Source organism: Octopus bimaculoides, chromosome 3, assembly GCF_001194135.2.
Source record: "Octopus bimaculoides isolate UCB-OBI-ISO-001 chromosome 3, ASM119413v2, whole genome shotgun sequence".
Lineage (NCBI taxonomy): Eukaryota > Metazoa > Mollusca > Cephalopoda > Octopoda > Octopodidae > Octopus > Octopus bimaculoides.
In genome coordinates this window covers 167,506,989-167,514,789 of record NC_068983.1, presented here as the reverse complement: position 1 = coordinate 167,514,789, position 7,801 = coordinate 167,506,989, and positions in this window count along the sequence as shown.

The window sequence follows — 7,801 nt, the reverse complement described above, 5'->3', positions numbered from 1 at the left end:
AGCGTCATACTAATATATACTTTTGTTATTTACACCACCTGTCCTCGTCTGTTGTTATTTTTTGTATATTCTCCCACCCTTAATATATATATATATATATATATATATATATATATATATATACGTTAGTAGAGTTAGTGGTTTGAATGACTGTCTAAGGGATAAGAATATACGTTTTTACTACCAGTATAAATGACCCTGGGCATACATATGCAAGTATATTATGCTCATGGGATACAGGCAATAGCAAAATAAAGAAGAGTTTATCAGGAATGAAATTTAAATTAAGCAGAAAATGGAGAAAATTTTCTCTATTTTCTGCTTAATTTATATATATATATGACTGAAGTTTCCATTTATACATTTTTATAAGCATTCATGTGTTTATGTGTGCATGCATTTGTAATTTCTTCCCCCAGTACTATATAATGAATAATAATAATAATAATAATAATAATAATAATAATAATAATAATATAGTAACCATGAGAGTATTACAGCAAACCACAGCACATAACCCAAGGCACACAGAGCTGCGCTCGGTAGTGAAGTGAAAGCACGCTATAAAAATAAAACTACTGAATAATAATAATAATAATAATAATGACCACAACAATACTAGTGATAGTTAATAATTATATGAATTTATATTCTATAATCAAAATAATAATTGCAATAATTACACACATACACACACACAGGGTGAAACAGACAGAGTGAGAGGTGAAAATATATACATTGACTTATCCAAATGGAATATGATTCAGTCCTTGGTCCTCTGTTGCTGATTATACATACACACACATCTATCTATCTCTCTCTCTCTCTCTCTCTCTCTCTCTATCTATCTATCTATCCATCTATAAAGGGTAAAGACCTCTTTGGTCATGAATGACCATGTGATTGCACCTAGAAAGTTCCCCTCCAAGGCACAAGTCCAGGCAAGGTTGTTTATGGAAGACTAGCAATCGCCCATGCCTCCCAGCCTCCCCTCTACGTGCATCTGATATTATTCAAAGGAAAGGCAAAGGCAGATATAGCTTGGCACCAGTGACATTGCAACTCATTTCTACAGATGAGTGAACCGGAGTAATGTAAAATAAAAAAATAAATACATATATATACATACACACATGCATGCATATATATATATACATATGTATGTACACAAGTGTGTAGATTATGCACACGGATATACATTGCATGATATGTAAACAAACCGTAAGCCTTAAAATATAGGCCACCAGCTGAGCAGTGTAGAATTGCAGAATTGTTATAACAACAAATGTCAGGTAATGTTAATACAATCAGCCAACAACACTGATAAATCATTTCCATAAAGATTCCACTGACAAGAGAGGTCGTTACAGCACAAGGGGGGGTGGGGTTCCTCATCAACTGATGTCATTCTTTACAATATGAGAGCAGCTTGCTGTCATATTCATCACTGTAACAATTATGGACGACAATACATTTATTATCGTTCTCTTATGTTAGTACACAGCCACAAATTTTAACAACAAAGGGAGGATGAAGTTAACTGAATAAATATCAGTGTAAAACTCTAACATATTTTAATCACCTTGGAAGAAAGGAAAGGAAATTAACTCTGCTGGGATTTGAACTTGGTGTATGTAAAAAGTGTAACAAAAATTCAGCACTGTATTCTATCGTTTCTTCCAATTCCGGGCACATAATAATATTAACACTGGTTTTCAATTTTGGCACAAGGCCAGCAATTTTGGGGTGTATGTCGATTATATCGATCTCAGTGCTCAACTGGTCCTTATTTTATCAACCCTGAAAGGATTGAAGACAAAGTTGACCACAACAGAATTTGAATGCAGAGCATAAAGACAAAGTGTTGCTAAGCATTTTGCCTGGCACGTTAACAATTCTCTCAACTCTCTGCTTTCATGATAATGTTAATGAAATTAAATATTTCAGAGAGAGCTGGGTGGTTAAAGCATTAAACATTGACCAAGCAAATATTTGATAAAAGGTGTTCCGTGGCAATCACCTTTTAAGGGTGTAAACAGAACTCCATTAAGTCTAAGGTGGTCAGCTGGCAGAATCGTTAGCTTGCCAGGTGTAATACTTAGCAGCATTTTGTCTGTCTTTATGTTCTGAGTTCAACATCTGCCGAGGTTCACTTTGCCTTTCATCCTTTCGGGATTGATAGATTAAGTACCAGTGAAACACTGGGTCGATGTAATCGACTGGTCCCCTCCCCCACAATTTCAGGCCTTCTGCCTTTAGTAGAAAGGATCAAAATAATAGGTAAAAAGATTGAAGCCTAGATTGACCGAGGCTGGATTTGAACATACAAACTAAAATTCCAAATATAAATACCACAATGTATTTTGCTTGCCACTACTGCAAAAGAAAACAAAAAAAAAAGAATGCCTTACAATGTTTGGTTGTATCTTTTTATGTTTTGGGTTCAAATTCCACCATGGTCAATATCTTTGCTTTGAATTTTTCCATGTTTAGTAAAATATTTAATGCAATGAATAATTATGTCAACGAGGACGACAACAATGATGATGATGATGATGATGGTCATCATCATCATCATTGTTGTCATCATTCAATTATAAAGCTTTAGTTGTGTAGAAGAAAGTCAAGCAGAATGTGATGTTGCTTATTACAGGGATTACTAAGTGAAATCTTAAGAAATTGATTTTGTTCTCAAAGAAAGTCCCTCTTATTTTTAATTGACAAGACACAAGGCCACATTTGGCATAAAATGCAGAGTAACTGACTGATTGACTGAAACATTACCAAAATGGCACGACCATTTTTATCACAAAGTCAACATCCTTTGGTGGGACTTAAGATCAGAATGTAAAAGAATTTAGCTAAATATAGTAAGACATCTCTTTTCTGGTATTCTACTGACTTTTCTCTCCAACTTACCAGCCTAAAATTTCATTTAGTAATATCAATATCATGATTTCTAACTTTGGCACATATTCTGAGAGAGAAATATCTGTGATTGAACCAACTCTAGCGTTTGACTGCTACAGGCATTTCTGGAACTATGAATGTCTGACTTACAAACATCCAAATCAACATTTGCAAAATCTGTTGTTAAAAATTGGAATTACATCCATCATCATCATTGCTTTATGTCCATCTTTCCATGTTTGCATGGGTTTGATGGAATTTGCTGAGGCAGATTTTTCTACAGCAACCCTCACCAATTTCTATATAAAGTAATATTTTCTTGTGGTTTGACATGTTTTCATGAAAGATTGAAAACAAATGACACCATTTTTATGACAGTGATGCTCATTTACAACTGTCATGTGATGTGAAGACAAGACAGTAACACACATACACACACACCCATTGACCCACATATCTATGTATGTATGTCTAATTAATAAAAACAGAAACAGTATCGATATTAAAAGGCAATTTTGATCTCCAACTTAACATTGAGGTTGTGTTAGAACACAGAATACTGTATTATTTACCCGAGAGGATCTCACGAGGGCTCATGGTGCATAAAAGCACTCACCATTATATCCTGCTTTTATGCACCACAAAGTGAAATAAATTATTTTACCATCAGGAAGAAGAGAATACAGACATAAAGCAAAATATACAAATTTGTACATATATATATATATACATATACATACAAACAAAAATATGCTGTTGTTGATGCTGAAGGAGCCTTGGATCTAGGTTAGAAATCAGCTCTTTCTCTATTGGCAAGAAATCTTGAAATAAAACTGAACAATGACATACATACAAATCAGATACAAGGCTGACCATTTTGATAAACTTAATCCCAAAACTGTTGGTCTCACAGAGTGGTCTTGTGACTCTTTGGACACCTGGAATGTTCTCAAAGTCAAGCAGTCATAATTATAATCCCCTGTTTGCTAAGTTATGGTTACAACCCACTTACCCAACCGTGAATAACGTTGATTTTATCAAAGAAATATTATGTTCTATAAGTTTCATACTCCTTTTAGTAGGTCTTTTATTCCTTCCAAAAAACGTTTCTCTCTGCCATTGGGAGACCCTAAACCTATTCTGAAGTTTTCGTTTTTTCTGTACTTTCAACCTATCACGTACATCTAAACGTCCCAGCCATATCTATATACACAAAAGGGGCCTATACTCAGGTAGGAATGGCGTTCCATTATCATTCCAATTAAGGAATGCAATCCCTGCCCCCACCATTTTTATTTTTAGAACACGAATCTCGCTCCATCCGTTCCTTAATTAAGACAACTCTGTATGTAATAGCTAATATTATAACGAATGGAATCGTAAACGACCCAATATACGGCCGTCGTAGTTTCCTTGTAAATATTAAAACAGTTTAAATAAACCAATGTTTTACAGCGTTAGAATGTCAATTCTTAAGACGAAAAGATATGAGCTCACACACACGGAAAACACGAGTTTATAAATTGGCGCACTTTTGCACCCAGATGTCCATTACATACCTCCATTCCTATTGCAGGTCCACGACCATGCAAACACGCACATGATGGACGCTTTGATTTCAAATATTCTATTTTATAATCTAACGTAACTTGAGACATAAATAACATGCATTTCTTTTTAGAACCCATTTATCAACTTTTTGTCTTCAGTTAATTTTTAAAATGTTCCCTTTCACTTTCGCTTTCTTGGCTCTCCGGTCGAACGGATTCGTATGGTGTACATGTCTACTACAAGGAAGAGCAAGGAGAGTGAGAGAAAGGACGAGTGAACTAGACAAGAAAATTAGGTAAACAATTCGATTGAACATTGTTATTCTTTGATAAGCCTGCAGCTGTTGAATGGCACGTACCTTCAATGGGAAGCGAAAGAGACACACACACACTACTCGTTTCCTTTCATACCTGCACTACATCTCTCTTTGCTTTTCCTATCTCTCTATCCCCAACGTAGTAGTAGTAGTAGTAGTAGTAGTAGTAGTGGTGGTGGTGGTGGTGGGTACTAATAAAGCAGCACGGTCCCGAACGCGCAGTCGCGCTAGCTAGTCGCGAGTGGTCGATCCTAACCCAAACCCTAACCCGCGTGTGCAAATGAATACGTGTTTAGGGTTAGGGTTAGGATCGACCACTCACGACTAGCTAGCGCGGACGCGCGACTGCGCGTTCGGGACCGTGCTGCTTTAGTAGTACCGTAGTGGTGGTGGTGGTGGTTATTTATTTTGTTTTCATCTTGGTGAGTGGAACCCGATTTATCCATTCATTTCAATAAGATCATCGATATACGTCTGAACAGGACGGATGCTGTAAAATGTATCTCTTTATGAGTGAAGACGGAGCTTGGGTTAGAACGCACGAGAGCGCTTATAAATGATATAAATAAATAAATAAATCGATAAATAAATAAATCTATCTCTCGATAGAAGAATTGATGTGGAAGAAAAGGTTACGTTATCACGCACACACACACACACTCACACACAAAGGTGCCCACGTCCACAAATGCGGACGCTTACATGTGGCGCCATCCACGTGTTTTTATCTAATTAAATGTGTGTCTGACAGAGATTGTGCCAAATGTCTTTTCGCATTGTCGCATTCTCTCATCAGTACAAATGAATGAAGGAATCTAACGAGACAAATCATTGCTATTTTTACCTTTTCATTAATAAAACTCATATATTTATCCTTCTTTCTATTCTCCGTTTTCTTCTGGTTTACCATATTTCTTTTTTACATCTTTCTCTTAACCTACATCACATCTCCTTCTCGAACTTCTGTTTCGTTTCCCTTTTTCTTTTATTCCTCTCGCTTTTGTCTTTCCCTGCCCTATTCCATTTCTTCATTCCGTTTTCTTAAACCATGTTCATGATCGTTTATTCATTTTTAAACAAAAATAACCATTATCAAAGGGACCATATCATATTGAGAGGTATTTCATTGTTTGTGACATTACTGATATATTTACCAAACACCATATGGACAAAACAGGATTCATTAACGAATGCATAGTGCTGAGTAGCTACCTCGATAGGTATTGCTATTATAAGACTCTAACACTATTCCTGGCTACCACCGCCTTACATAGCATCGCTTACAACCATCGTAGACTGCACACTGAAAACGTTTTTATAGATTATTGTAACTTTGTACTGTACTAGCTTGATCTTATTGGTATAGAGTGCCATTGTGCTAAGTAAAGCATGTAATGTAATGTATGTGTGTATGCATGCATATATGTATGTATGCATGTATGCATGTATGTATGCATGTATGTATATATGTATGCATGCATATATGTATGTATGTATTTGCATGTAATGTGTGCTCTCTCTCTCTCTCTCTCTCTATATATATATATATATATATATATATATATATATATGCTAGGAAGTTGATTGTTATGGCTGGGTACATATATTATACATCTATGTGCAAGTATTTAATTATATAATTATACTTATATATATGTAAAATATATACATGTACATGTATTGCATACATACATACATATACACGTATGTATGTATAATTATAGATCACTGCGATCTATCATACAAATATCGTAGCATTTTTTATTTTTTTATTTTTCATTAAACGTCTAATTCCCTTACATCGACTATGTTTCGACTGCAATCGATGGAGTAATCTTGATCAATGACTTATAATTTCGTTACTCTGTGTCAGTTGCTATGTACTCAGAACACTGACGTACATTTAAAACGAAATTATTCCAAACTATTCTTAGTGAAAAACCTTCAAATTTACCACTGACTCCGTTTCACACTCTTCTTCACGCCATGGGTTTAGATTTCTTTAAGAATGGTTGTGTATATAATAGAGAAAGAACGAAGGGTAATAGCATAATTGTTTCCAGCTTCAGCACAAAGCCAGCATCGACTCCAGTAGTTAACTGGTACTTCATTTTCTCGCTCTCAAATGGGTAAAAGTTGACCTCGTGGGGATTTAAACTCAGAACGTCGAGAAGACGCTATAATGATTCTGCCAGCTCGCCAATAAAAAAGATTTCAAATTTTTGGCACAAGGCCAGCAATTTCAGGGGAAGGAGATAGTCGATTACGTCGACTCCACTATTCGAATGGTACTTTATTTATCGACCCCGAAAGGATGAATGCCAGTGTCAGTCTCATAGGATTTGAACTAAGAATATAGAGTCGAAATTAAACACGAAAGCATTTTAATCCTATTATTGTATCGTTGATGATGATGATGATGATGATCCCTCTTATTAGCATAATCCTTACTACTTTAGGCAGAAAGACAGAAATTTGGCGGGAGGGGGCTTGTCAATTCCATTGACCCCTGGTGATGATCTGGTTCTTATTTCACGACCCTAGAAGAATGAAATGCAAAACTGACCTCGGGCGGCAGCATGCTTTTTTTCTTTTCTCTTTTTCTTTCTTAATTACTTAATTCTGCCATCAACAACAAATGAAATTCTTTGAAAATTGATAACTGAGTAAAAGGAAATTGGTAATCCAGGGCTTCTACGCTGATGACGTGATGGTTAAAATAACCTAAAAATAAAGGAACACACACACACACACACACACACATACACACACGCACACATTCTCAAAGTGTTCAAATACACGCACATGTACACATACGAAATATGTATAGCAAAAATGTTTCAATTAAGAATTAAAAAGAAATAAAAATTCGAAATTGGTAAAAAGCATTTGAAAATGGAAATTTTCTTTAGCTTCGAATAATTACATATTGTTTCCGAAAATGTTATGCGCGCGCGCACACATACATGCATGAATGCATGTGCTTCTCCGGATTTATGCATTTCTACAAACGATTTATATATA